Source organism: Pistacia vera, unplaced genomic scaffold (genome assembly GCF_008641045.1).
Source record: "Pistacia vera cultivar Batoury unplaced genomic scaffold, PisVer_v2 Contig405, whole genome shotgun sequence".
NCBI classification, from domain to species: Eukaryota; Viridiplantae; Streptophyta; class Magnoliopsida; order Sapindales; family Anacardiaceae; genus Pistacia; species Pistacia vera.
The window spans coordinates 672,310-686,748 of record NW_022196230.1 but is presented as its reverse complement, the minus strand read 5'-3'; positions in this window follow the sequence as shown (position 1 = coordinate 686,748).

Genomic DNA, 14,439 nt, shown 5'->3' with positions numbered 1-14,439 from the left:
TCTTCCTCAACCAAAGAGTTTAGTTAACTGCGGTAGCAGCAGAAATGTATTCTACTTTTGCTATGGACTAAGCTATGGTGTCTTGCTTCTTGGAATGCCAACATATGGCCCCTGAATTCAATAAGAATACATAACTTGATGTACTCCTCATATCATCAATGCATCTAGCCCAATCACTATCTGAGTAACCAACAAGTTGCAAGTTTTCAACCCTTTTGAACCATATTCCAAGCTCAGCACTTCCCTTAACATACCTCAACACTCTCTTGGCTACCTTGAGATGGATTTCACACGGGCTAGACATGAACCTAGAGAGGACACTGGCTACAAACATTAAATCTGGTATGGTGGCAGTCAAGTACATAAGACAACCAATGATGCTTCTATACATTTTTTCATCAACCTTCTTAGCCCCATCATCTTTACTCAGCTTCAAATTCACAACAAGTGGAATGTCCACTAATTTGCATCTGTCCATGTTGAATTTATGCAGAATTTCATTTGCAAACCTCCTTTGATTAACAAATATCCCATGGTGGCTTTGGTAGATTTCCATCCCAAGAAAGTAGGACATTTCTATCCCAAGAAAGTAGGACATTTCTCTAAGATCAGTCATCTCAAATTCTTTGTGCATGGCTGTTTGAAATCATCAAGTTGAGTTGAGCTGCTCCCCATGATGAGTAAATCATCAACATATAGTGAGACTATGGTGAACTCATTTTCCAGCCTCCTAACTTATAAAGTGGGCTCATTAGCACTCCTTGCCTAACCCAAGCTAATCAAATACTCATTAATTCTGCTGTACCAGGCTCTAGGAGCCTGTTTCAAGCCATATAGAGCCTTTCTAAGCAAAGACACCTTATACTCCCGCCCTTCCACTTCATATCCCTCCAGTTGCTCCAAATAAATTTGCTCATTGAGCCAACCATTTAGGAATGCTGACTTGACATCTAATTGGTAGATTCTCTACTCAAATTTGGCTGCCAATGCAAGGAGAATCCTTATAGTATCATGTCTAGCCACAGGTGCAAAAGTATCAGAAAAATCCACTCCTAATTGTTGAGCAAAACCCTTAACAACCAGTCTTGCTTTATGTTTGTACACTGATCCATCAGGCCTCAGCTTCTTTTTAACAATCCATTTTACTTGGATCACCCTCCTAGTTGTTGGTATGTCAACTAACTCCCATGTCCCATTCTTTTCAATCATTTTTATCTCCTCTTCCATTATATTTCTCCAGACCTCTGGCTTGGCAGCCTCCCTAAAGTTTGCAGGCTCAAGCATGGCTGCATTACATCTCTCATAAACCTCTGCCAAAGACCTTGTACCCTGACTGGAAAATCACCATCCAAATTTGCCTCTTCTGGATCATCAAATATGTCCACTAGTGTATCTGCAATCTGCTCTCTTCTATCTTCTTCAACCTCATTTTTCACCCAGTTCTAAGTCCCTTTTTCATCCACCTTCATATCCCTTGTAATGTGTATCTTTTTGGTTGCAGGATCATAAATTCTATAGGCCTTGGACTGCTTACTGTATCCTATAAAAATTCCTATCATAGCCTTCTCATCTAGCTTACTTCTTTTAGCTGCTAAAATGAGAGCATAACACACACTCCCAAAGATTTTCAAGTTTCTCACTGAAGACTTCATTCCATACCAGGCTTCATAGGGTGTTTGATTGGTTAAGGCTTTAGTAGGGAGTCTATTAAGCAAATAGACCTTTGTATTTATAGCTTCTGCCCAAAAGGATTTGGGCAGCCTCTTTTCTGCAACCATGCACCTTGCCATCTCTATTACAGTCCTATTCTTCCTCTCACTAACTCCATTTTGCTGTGGAGTATAGGGACAACTGAATTGGTGAACAATTCCATCTTCCCTGCAGATTTTCTCAAATTCATTAGAGGTATACTCACTCCCATTATCACTTCTAACTGTCTTAATACTTCGGCTTTATTGTTTTTCAACCTGCAATTTAAACCTCTCAAACACCACTACAACTTCACTCTTCAGTTTCAAAAAATAAACCCAGCACATTCGGGAATAATCATCAATGAAGAGGATAAAATATTTGCTTCCATTTAGGGATGGTGTTTGCATAGGTCCACACACATCCGTGTGGATAAGTTGTAGCCTCTCACCAACTCTCTAGGCTTTGTTTACAGGGAAGGGTAATCTACTCATCTTGCCAAGTTGACAAGTAGCACAAATGGTTTTTTTTCTGCAATTTCGGGCAGGTCACAGACCAACTCTTTGGTTTGAGTTTCCCTAAGGCTATGGTAATTTAAGTGGCCTAATCTTTTATGCCACTATTCAGTCTCATCTACATTCACAACATATGTTTCTGGTTCTAGTTTGTTTAGCCTAATGGGAAAGCTTTTTCCCATCATCCTAACTCTCATCAATTCATTCCCCTCACTATTTAGGATTGTGCAAAACTGATCTTGGAAGTGCAGGGCATACTTCCTCTCCATCATTTATCCAACACTCAACAAATTATGACTTATATTTGGCACATACAAGACATTGGGAATGAGTTTGATACCTGTTTTCGTTTGCACAATAATATCTCCTCTCCCTTTCATAGCCACAGATTCCCCATTTCCAACCTTGACCTTGGAATGGTAAGACTTGTCCAAATTCACAAAGTCCTCCAAGTTTGCTATCATGTGATTGGTGCATCCACTATCTATCAACCAATCATCATTGTGAGCTTGAGCTGCACTACATGAAGCCACAAACAACTACTCTGGATCTGAGTTTGGCTGCTGGTCCTCCACAATCTGTGCTTGCTGTGTTAACTGTAATATTTTCTTTCTAGCTAGTATACTCGTAAAATAATAAATAAAACTCACTAAAAAATATATATATATGAAAATACACATATAAAAGAGTATTAAAGTATGGGCCCATATTTAATTTTTCTTTATATACAAATATTTACAAAATATACTCAAAATAGCAGCTTGACAGTGTAGTCCAATCCCTTCCACAATGTGACATTCCGAGTGACCGTAACTCATCTATTACTTGTAAAAACATTGAAAACAATGGAGTGAGCACTAATTGCTCAGTAAGTAAACCCGTTATGCTACCCTTCTCTCTCCGTTGCTTAAAATCCTGAATTTTCTCTCCTTACAACTCATTTCCGAGTATTCTCTATTCTTTCTCTGTTCTTTCTGTTCTTTCTCTATTCTTCCTCATTCTTTCTCTGTTTTGCTCACTGTTTTTCTCTCAATTTTCTAATTTCTCTCTACTCATGATAAAAAGCATGATATTATGCATATTCATGATGCAAATGCACAAATGCATAAATTATGCATTTTCTTTTCTATTTTTCTTATTCTATTTTCTGTTTCTTTTTCTTTATTTCTTTCTTTCTTTTCTAGTCTTTCTTTCTGTTCTTTATTTCTTTTCCATTCTTTCTTTCTTTTCTTTCTTTCTATTCTTTCTTTTCTTGCCGATCGGACTCGGTTGAGGCATGGATTTGGAGCCTTGGCCGTGTGAGTGAATTCTCTAGTTCTGGGTACAGTCCTCATCCACACGCACTTCTAACGGATTGTACAATTCTTCTTTCTGAATTCTGAGGCCGCTTACTAAAGGTGGCACGCATGTGGGACTATGTCACTCACGGGCTCCCCATCACAACAACCTTCTCTTCTTTTTATCTTTTTACACTTCTTTAACTAAAATTTCAGATTTGAATATCTTTAATATTCTCATTTCTTTCTATTTTCTCTTTAACACATTTTAGTGCTTTTTCATGCTCTTATGAATATTTATGCATGTAGATGGTTTCATGCTTATAATTCTCTCTAAATGCAAATGTTTAAATGCAAGGATGCCATGTAGCATAAAAATAAGTTTCTCTCTACCATCTACAAACTTATTTCAATTCATAAATGAATAAAACTCATGCATACACTTCTCTTGGACATTTCATCAACCAATGCACAAATCAACACTAATTTGGCTACACTTCTATCTCTATTCTAGGCCACCAAAAAATTGGAATAAACTCCTCCATAATTAACACCAAATCTGCCCAAAATACACACTTCAAAATTCTCACTTCAATTCTTCCAAATCTCATCCAAACATTCATCAAATAACAACTACACCAGCACAACTTCTCATGGATAAGTTCTAATCATTATTCAACACCAAATCCATCAACAATTCTATAAAATTATAACCATATAAATATATGTAAAATCTCTACACACTTGATTTCTCAAATCATAACTTGGGTAGGATTTACTTACTTTGTGCTTGAGTAATTCCACTAGAATCTCTCTTTTTTTGGTAGACTTGTTCTTCCTTTAAAACCCTAAGCATAAACACTATAAGAATTCAACACTTTAAAAATTGTTAGTGGGCTTTGCAAAGAGGGGAAGATTGAGGAAGCTAATGGGTTGATGGAATTGATGATTCAAAGAGGTTTGCAACCTAAGGTGATGATTTTAATTGCAAGGAGGGGAAGATGGAGGAAGCTAATAGTTTGTTGGAATTGATGAGTCAAAGAGGTTTGTAGCCTAATGTGGTGACTTTTAATACAATGATAAATGGGCTTTGCAAGGAGGGGAAGATGGAGGAAGCTAATGGGATGATGGAATTGATGGTTCAAAGAGGATTGCAGCCTAATGTGTTGACTTTTAATTCAATGATAAATGGGTTTTGCAAGGAGGGGGAGATGGAGGAAGCTAATGGGATGATGGAATTGATGAATCAAAGAGTTTTGCAGCCTGATGTGGCGACGTTTAATACAATGATAAATGGGCTTTGCAAGGAGGGGAAGTGGAGGAAGCTAATGGGTTGTTGGAATTGATGAGTGAAAGAGGTTTGTAGCCTATGATCTAATCTTCTAGTCTTGACCTTTATCAGGACCCATAGGTTGATTTGGTATCTTTATATGTTGCATCCTTCGATCATATATCTTGACATATACCCCTTTATATTATTTTTAAGTTTTTTTTTTTTTTTTTTTTTTGCTTATTTCAATTTGTTGTTGCTCACCTGAATTCTCACTCTAATTGTTTTAACTCTTCTTTTTGCAATGAGTTCTGAATATTCTGAGAGTATATATCATTAGGCAAAGATGGCACTTGATACTTTTTGCAAATATCTGCCACGTCGTATCTAACTGTGAAGGAAAATTTTAAGATAGCCATTGAGGAAATAGACTTGTTTTTTCCTTTTTTTAAATGTTGTTTTGCCAAAGTTCTCTCAAAGCATGAAGCTAGAAGTCCAACATCCAATGGTTATTTTTGCCTTTGTGGACGTTGTCCAACTTTTTGTTTGCTCAAATACTATTGTATCATTTTTCTTCCACAGCGCATGGCTTGACAAGTTAGATATATCTGTGGCATACTCTGTTTACTTAAGTTCTTTAGTGGTGAACGTATACTTCCATAGGTATGATTTTCCTTTCCCAAACGAAGTTGTATTTCAGTTTTTCATTATCAAGAATGTAAATTTCCATATATCATGTATTTTAGGGATTCGTTCCTCGCTTTGTATGATAAGGTAGTATAGGAATCTCATCGCGTCTTGTTTTACATCATGAGAATTCTTCTTTCTTGTATGACTTTCAATATCTTGGAATATGGTAGAATTTTTTCGATGATTTTAGAGCTACTATTGTTTTAATCCTTTTCCTATTTTTCAAAGTCGATTGCTGATTTATGTTCCAAGCATTCAAAGCTTGTTTAAGATTTTTGATGCCATAAAATTTATAGGATTTTCCAATGAAGATATCTGAAGTGGTATGGTAGGATAATTTGATAATGACGTGCCAAAGATCTCAAGGCATTGAAATTTTCTTGATCCAACCAAAGGTAAATGTGTTTTGATTAGTTTAACATTGACCAAGGGTTATCAAGAATATCCATCAATCAAAAGAAAGCAACATTAGAACTAATTACTAATTACTGTTCTTAGAGTTGATTTCTAAAGATTTGATCTCAATTTCACTGAAGCTTTGCTTATATGATTTCGATGTGAAGCATCTAAGTATGGTGTTTTAGTTGATGAAAGGGCAGAGGCTAGGAGATATATATTGAAGAGAATAAGCATTTTAGGCTAAAGTGAGTACTGAGTACAATTTGGAAAATCTTTTAGTTGAACCAGGCTGCAAATTTTTGGTTGAAATTGGCAAGTCTGGTGTGGAAGAAGCATCTGAGCAAGGTGTTTTAGTTGATGAAAGAGCGGTTGCTGTGAAGAGACTAGGAGATATATTCTGAGGAGAGAAACATTTTAGGCTAAAGTGAGTACAATTTGGAAACTCTTTTACATGAACCAGTCTGTTATGGTAGGGAATAGAAACATGAGACTGGCAATGGATTCAATAGTCAAGGCACTTTCAGAATTAGAAGCTAAACTAAAATCAATTGTGTGGAAAATTAGTACCTGCAATATTTGAGCTATAAATTTATTTTCTGTTTTTGGTTTGTTTTCGTTTGAAGGATTACCAGGATGAACAGTTTGATCATATAAAAGATTAATCACAGTTACTTTGTGCTTTGTTAATCACAGTTAAGAGTTCCTAAACTTGATGGATTTGCTTTTAAGCTTTACATGAACATCCTTTGCTTGAAACACGTTTACTTAGTTCAGACGATAGAAGGTTTATAAACTAGTTCGAACACTTAGTTGCCAGTAATGCAAGGTATGTCAATTTAAGGAGCTACATATTTCATTGCAAAGTTACATGAACAAAATTTGATGCCTGGGCTACAACATTAAAAAAGGAAAAAAGAACAAAAAATAGTTTTTGTTGTTCTTCATCATATCATAATCATATGATCTATCCAAAAGGCTACAGAAATAGCTATCCATGTCAAGTACAATACACCCTCTAAATAATTGCAGAAAAAATGTAATCCCCAAAGTTTTAAAAACAACAAAATCCACCCTAGAAAAGTAGAAAGTAGAAAGTGTAGAAGTATCATAAGAGTACTTTCTCTTGTTTCTAAATCTGATGGGGTTTACTTTAACCTTCAAATCCATAAGTCTCCACAAATAACTATCCATGGATAACTAAAAAACTCTCACACTTATCTCAAAATACATAAGTGGGTTTATACTATAGAAAGAAGCAAACTAGTTATATCACAATCGTATGATCTTATGGATAGGTAAATACATAAACACTCTACATTTATCCAAAAATCAATAAATCCCCTAAAGTTTAAAACTAACACAAAATGAACCTAGAGCACAAATATTTTACCCACCATCGGAGCCACTGATTTCACTTAAAACAATCTTATCAAGTAATCGATTGAGACATGAGCAAATAACATAAAGAAATGGCAAAGTGGTCTCATTACATTAAAGAGAGAAATGAGAGAGGGACTGAAAGGCTCCAATTTTATTATAATTTTGCTTCTTTTAACAGACCACCGTTGCCTGGATAATTACATGTGTACCCTACAGGTTTCACATAAATACATTTCATCCCACACTCATTTCCCATGAGATTGTATTATTTAAACCACAAAAGACTTAACCAGTTTGAACCCTAGATAATCCGCAAACGTCACTACTCAAATGGCGTTCAAAACCTTTCTTCGTCGTTGTTCTTCTTCTTCTGAAATCAAAATCTCATCTTTGTTCACAAATACATGTAAAGTGACTACAACTATACCACCAGATTCAGTACATAATGTTGAAAAGGTAGCGAGGCTTGATAAGTTCATTCAAAAGGATTGTAAACAAGGTAATATCACTCTTGATGAAGCACGCTATTTCTTTTGTTTAATGATTCATATGCAACCCAAACCACCGATTTCATCATTCAACCGATTGTTTGGAGCTCTTGCTAAGAAGAAGTTTTATGAAGATGTTATTTTGCTTTACAAGCGAGCAGATTCAATGGGGTTGAGGCCAGATCTTTTTACATTAAATATTTTGATTAATTGTTTTTGTAGTATGGGTCGAGTTTGTGATGGTTTTGTTGTTTTCAGGAGGATTTTGAAATGGGGTTTTAGCCCAAATGTTGTGACTTTCACTTGTTTGATTAAAGGTTTGTGTTTGGAGAATAGGGGTACGGAGGCTAATGAGTTGTTCGATTTGATGGGTCAGAGAGGTTTGCAGCCTAATTTGGTGACTTTTAACACATTAATAAATGGGCTTTGCAAGGAAGGGAAGACGAAGGAAGCTAATGGATTGTTGGAATTGATGAATCAAAAAAGTTTATAGCCTAATTTAGTGACTTTTAATACAATGATAAATGCGCTTTGCAAGGTGGGGATGATGGAGGCAGCTAATGGGTTTTTGGAATTGATAAGTAAAAGAGGTTTGCAGCCTGATGTGGTGACATTTACTACAATGATAAGTGGGCTTTGAGGGGAAGATGGAGGAAGCCAATAGGGATGGAATTGATGAGTCAAAGAGGTTTGTAGCCTAATGTGGTGACGTTTAATTCAATGATTAATGGGCTTTGCAAGGAGGGGAAGATGGAGGAAGCTAATAGGTTGTTGGAATTGATGATTCAAAGAGGTTTGCAGCCTAATGTGCTGACGTTTAATTCAATGATCAATGGGCTTTGCAAAGAGGGGAAGATGGAGGAAGCTAATGGGTTGATGGAATTGATGAGTCAAAGAAGTTTGCAGCCTAATGTGGTGACTTTTAATACAATGATAAATGGGCTTTGCAAGATAGGGAAGATGGAGGAAGCTAATGGGTTGTTTGAATTGAAGAATCAAAGAGGTTTGCAGCCTAATGTGGTGACATTCACTATAATGATAAGTGGGCTTTGCGAGGTGGGGAAGATGGAGGAAGCTAATTGGTTGTTGGAATTGATGAGTCAAAGAGGTTTATCAAGAATATCCATCAATCAAAAGAAAAATGCAACAATAGAACTAATTACTAATTACTGTTCCAAGAGTTGATTTCTAAGGATTTGATCTCAATTTTACTAAAGCTTTGCTTATACAATTTTCGGTGTGCAGCATCTAAGCAGGGTGTTTTAGTTGTTAAAATGACGGTCGTTGTGAAGAGACTAGGAGCTATATATTGAGGAGAAGAAGCGTTTTAGGCTGAAGTGAGTACAATTTGCAAACTCTTTCACATGAACCAGGCTGCAAAATTGTTGTTGAAATTTGCATGCGTGGAAGAAGATAGAAACATGAGACCAGCAATGGATTCAAAAGTCAAGGCTCTTTCAGAATGAGAAGCTGAAACTGAAGTCAACTGTGTGGAAAATTAATAGCTGCAATATTTGAGGTATAAATTTGTTTTCTGTTTTTGGTATGTTTTTGTTTTAAGGATTTCCAAGGTGAACATTTTGATTATATGAAGGATTAACTCATGGGATTTGCAAATGTATCATAGGAAAAGTGTAATGTTTATGCAATATATTTGTGTAAGGTTTAGAAAAATGATTTTGTGTTTTCTATTAGTTTGTGAGAGGACAATAGACCTTCCTAAATGAAGAAGAAGGTGTCTAAGGGTTGTTTTGTATTTGCATAAAATAGTTTGTGTTAGTAATCAGAACCATCAAAGTCAGCTTAATTTGAGGATGAATTTCTTAATGTAAAAAAGTTTAATGAATTGTTAGCGGACCCTTAAACGTTATATTATTGCAAAGGTAGTAAACATTTTATCCAAGTACATAAAAAAATATTAAGAAGAAACTGAAAAGATCACAAGATACAACACAGTTTAGATTATGAAATGATGACTAATAGATTTGATATAACATTATGGCAAGATTCTTTCTCTTATTTTTCAGTTTTAATAATGAATAACACTGGCAAAGTTGAATTATCAAACATTTCAGAATGACATATGCTCAAATACAAAACCAGATTCAACTTAATCTGTCTATAAGTAACAATAAAGATCAAATGTTAGAGAGATTAGTATCTTCAGAAAACTCATCTAAAAGTTGGAGAAGATTCAAGTATTATCTCTAAATAATTTAAGCTAAATATAATCCCCATAGTTTTAAAAATAAAAAAATCCACCCTAGAAAGTTGAAAGTACAAACATATATAAGAGTAATTTCCCTTGTTTCTGAAATTGATGAGGTTTATAACGATCCATAACCACCATCAAATCATATGATTAAAATCCAAAAGACTCCACAACTAAAAAAACCCTCAAAGTATCTTAAAAACTGATAAAACCCTTAAAAGTTAAAAAATAACACAAACCACCCCAAAAGGTACAAATATTTCATATTTCATTGCTAACGCCAAGGCGACGGAATTCAGTTAAATAACTGGTTCAACACACAAAAGTGGGTTTATGCAGTTGAAAGAAGCAAACTAATTATATCACAATCATATGATCTTAATCCAAAAGGTAAATAAATAAACACTCTGTAGTTATCCAAAAATTAATAAAACCCCTAAAGTTTAAAAACTACCATAAAATACACCTAGAGTACAAATGTTTTAGAGGTCCATTCTAAACATTTCACCCATCACTAGAGCCACTGAGTTTACTCAAACAATTGGATCAAGTCACACACAAGTGGGTTTATGTTAATGCAGCAGAAGAAACTTGAAAAGAAAAGAGAAGAAAAATGTACCTTTAAGCTATTAGAGAAGGTGATGGAGCTGAGAGGAGGATCCATTGAGACTTTACAAACAAAAGAGAAAAAAATGACTGAATGTTATATGAAGAAAGGACATTGAGTAGCGATGAATTCTATGAAAAATAATTTTTTTTTTTAAATTAGAAAAAAAAATAACAAAGTGGGAAGTTTCTGTTGTTGGTACTTGGTAGTTTATTTGAAGCAATGGTGGAAGAGAGGGAAAGCTGGACTGATTGTGATAGGGACGGACGGCTATGATTTATTAAAAAACTAGATAGAATATGTTTATAGAATTTTTTTTACATTATTATTAATTGTTTTTNCTGGAAGTCTATCTTCTAGGAAACGTCTAGGAAAGAAATTCCGTGATTCTTGGGGTAGAATTAAGGAAAACATATGTTATTTATTGATGAGTTGTTAGGTTAAAAAGGGGGGAGAAGAGATAGCAGTAGTTTTTAGTTTTTTCGGTTTTCTTTTACTTTCTACGTCAAGATGTGAGGCTGATCTTTCTTCTTCAGTTTAAGGGGATTTTGAAGCCTGAATTCATGTCATTAGTGTAACTTAACTTCAGTAACATTATTCTCAATCTCGTTTTTATTGGAATTGTTTATGTTATTCTGTTTTAATTGTTTATAATTTTCTGTTTGAGTGATTTAGTAATGGCCTGCTGAGTTGTTTAATCGGAATTTTATCTGTTAGAATTAGGAATTGTGATCCATAATTGTCCTTTTTCTATTCAATGAGTAACACATGATGATAGATGATAATGGACAAGTTTTCATTCTGCCATCTTGAATAGCATAGCCTAAGTTAAATAATCCGAGCTTGTGTGATTGTTGCTTAGATTGATCTATTTTCCTATTTCTTAAGGCTTCCATCGAATTAAACTTAGAGAGCTTATTCTAGGTTGTTCAAGGGTTAGAATCTACTTGAAGAGCTTATTTCAGTAGTGACAATTAAGGGAAAATTTGGGTAACACAGCTTGTTGTTTCCTAGGGTCAGTAGTTCCATAATAACGAGACAGAATAATGTTACAGTTAGTATATCCAATGCATGTTTAGGTGGATCTTGAACCGAGAACTGGTGTTTTCATTTGATATTTTCTACCATTATTTGTTTTCAGTTTAGATTGCATTGATCACACCCCCTTTCATTACTCTGTTGTCCTGTTTACTGTTTAGGGTTTTATTGTGTTTTTCTATTGTTTTTATTGTGGCTATTGGCATAGAATATAGGATTTAATCGAATCATTCCCTGTGTGATCGACCCTTGCTCACCTTATATATAATTTAGTAGTTAGGTTAGTAAGGTTAATTAATTTGGTGCATTCGGCACGCTACCATATGTGTATCAACTTGAAACAAAATAAGTGTGTAAAATGTAAATTTAGTTACAAATGATTGTTCCTTATTTATGAAAGACCATTGATTTAGTTGTTCTTTTATAAGGAACGGCCATTCCTTCCGTGAGGAACAATCCATAAAGAACGGTTGTTACTTATGAAGGAACAACCGCTTCTTTGGTCTAGTTAAAGTTATTTTGACGTAACAACACTAACTCAGCTGCCACCTAATTAGGTTGTAAGAGAAGTTTGTAAGAAAAAGGTTATTGGCGTAGCATTACTCTACCTTATAATGGTTGTATAAACAATTGACTAATCAAAAGATGTCATGTCAAAGCTCGGGTGCTAGTTTACAACTTTATGAATCAGACTGTGTCATAGATATATAGGGGTAAACCAGGAGAAGAAGAAAAACTTTGTAAATTCAATTGTACATACAATAAACCAATCGAAAGAAAACAAAATTTATTCATAATTGATTGTACATACAATCATCAATACATTTTATTTAACTTTTTTCTTGATTGACAGTTTATACATCCGAAGAAACCAAATATACAATTAATAAATAATAAAAATTGAAAACTAAAAACAAATAATGTATGTTGAAAACATGAGCAAATTGTTAGAGTAGATGCCCTAGAGCCAATCAATTATTGTAGAATTGACTCTTTGTAATAATTTTCATTAATCAATAATAAAAGGAATTTTATTCTATATCGCGTAAATCATTATTATTGCAATATGTATTGATATATGTCCTTAGAATGGTAGAACCATGACGATGGTATCAAGTGTTTCAAATCTTGATAGTGAGAACCCTATGAGCACATATGGTGGCCATTCTAGAAACATCTGTAGCCCTAGTATTATTTTGAAGTAAGGGCACAGATAATACGGTAAGCTATCATAGTGTTGAACGACCCTGTCAAAAGGCAGTGACTAATCTCACTTGTCAAGGTTGTTTTGGTGACAACCTGGTGCAACACATCGGTGCTTGTTGTAGGCGAATACACTATAGCAAGTTCACTGGACTGACCCACTAGGGGATTCCATATGGATGGTAACCCCAATGTCTATGGAATAAATCCTCTGAAGAATGGTGGTGCATGTGATCCTTAGACTTGAGATCACCAGAGCGCCTTGTGTACCGATTGGTACAGTTTGACACTAGCCTAACGCAGTTCTTTTCAAAGCTATCAATACAGTGGTGATTGGCTGCATCAAGGAGTGTATCAAGACGATGGTAAATAGACAGAGGATTCATCACTCCCGGGTACGGGAGAAGTTATCTCACGGCGCAATTCAGTATATGTCAATAACACTAAAACTGTTGCCACAGTGGGATTGAGTTGTTGCTATAACACCCACACGGAGGTATGTAATTTAATTTATGTTTTTATAGCACTTAGTTGATTTTGGTTAAATTTATTTTGAGAGAATGTGAAGAAAATGCCTTAAATTTGTATTAAGGGTAAAATGGTCTTTTCACTCAAAATTAGTTGAAATTGTGGGGAGTGAAAAGACATAGAATTCCTTGGAGAATATAATAAAAATGAGGGCATTATGGTAATTGACTCAGGGACAAAGATGAAATTTCCAAGAAAGTGTAACGGCAAAATGGGAAAGTATGTTTGTAAAATAAGATATTAAGGGTTTAGTCTTACAAACCCCCTTATTTCTCTTCTTCCACTGCCACTTTCCTTCTCCATTTTCTCTCAACTTTTCACTCAATTTTCCAAGGATTTTTTAGGGCTTTTGAGTAGATTTTGACAAGGTTTTGGTTCTAGGCAACAAGAGGTAAGAATTCTTGCTCTATCTATATAAGATTTACTTGTGTAGAAGTTGAATTCTTATTAAGTTTATGCTTAAGGTTAAGGGGAAATTTGAGTCCAACAAGAGTAGAGAGCTTTAGTGGAGACTACTCAAGTATAAGGTAAGTAAATCCAACTCAAAATCCAATTAAAGTTAAAGTTTAAGAAATCAATTGAGTAGAGATTTCTTTAAGCATGATGTTATGATTGTTGGGAAATTGAGATGAGATTGGTGATTATTTATGTTTATTGTTGGATATATTGGAGTATGAGAAGTGTTTTTGATTGTATGATGATAGATTGAAGTTTGGTTGAAATTGGAAGAGTTTAAGAAAGTTTTGGGAGTGTTTTGCCGTGATAGGGATTGTGATGATACAAGAGAGTTTTACTCTCATTTTGGATGGTTTAAGAAACAAATAGAATTATAGTTAAAGTAGAGTTTGTATATGCACATTTATTGTTTGATGAAATGCCTAAGAGAAGCATGAGTATGAGTAGAAACCTTAATTTTATGCAACATTGCATATTTGCATTTCATGAGTGCATTTAAGTAAGAATTCTAAGCATGAGCCATCCATATGCATATATTTGTATATATGTAGTACTTAAGAAAGAATAAAGAATTTTAAGAATAAAACACTCTAAGAATAAAGATAAAGAAGGAAAAAGCACTAAAGAATTAAAGAAAGAAAAATGTTAAAGAAGAGAAAAGAATAGGTTGTTGTGATGGGGAACCGT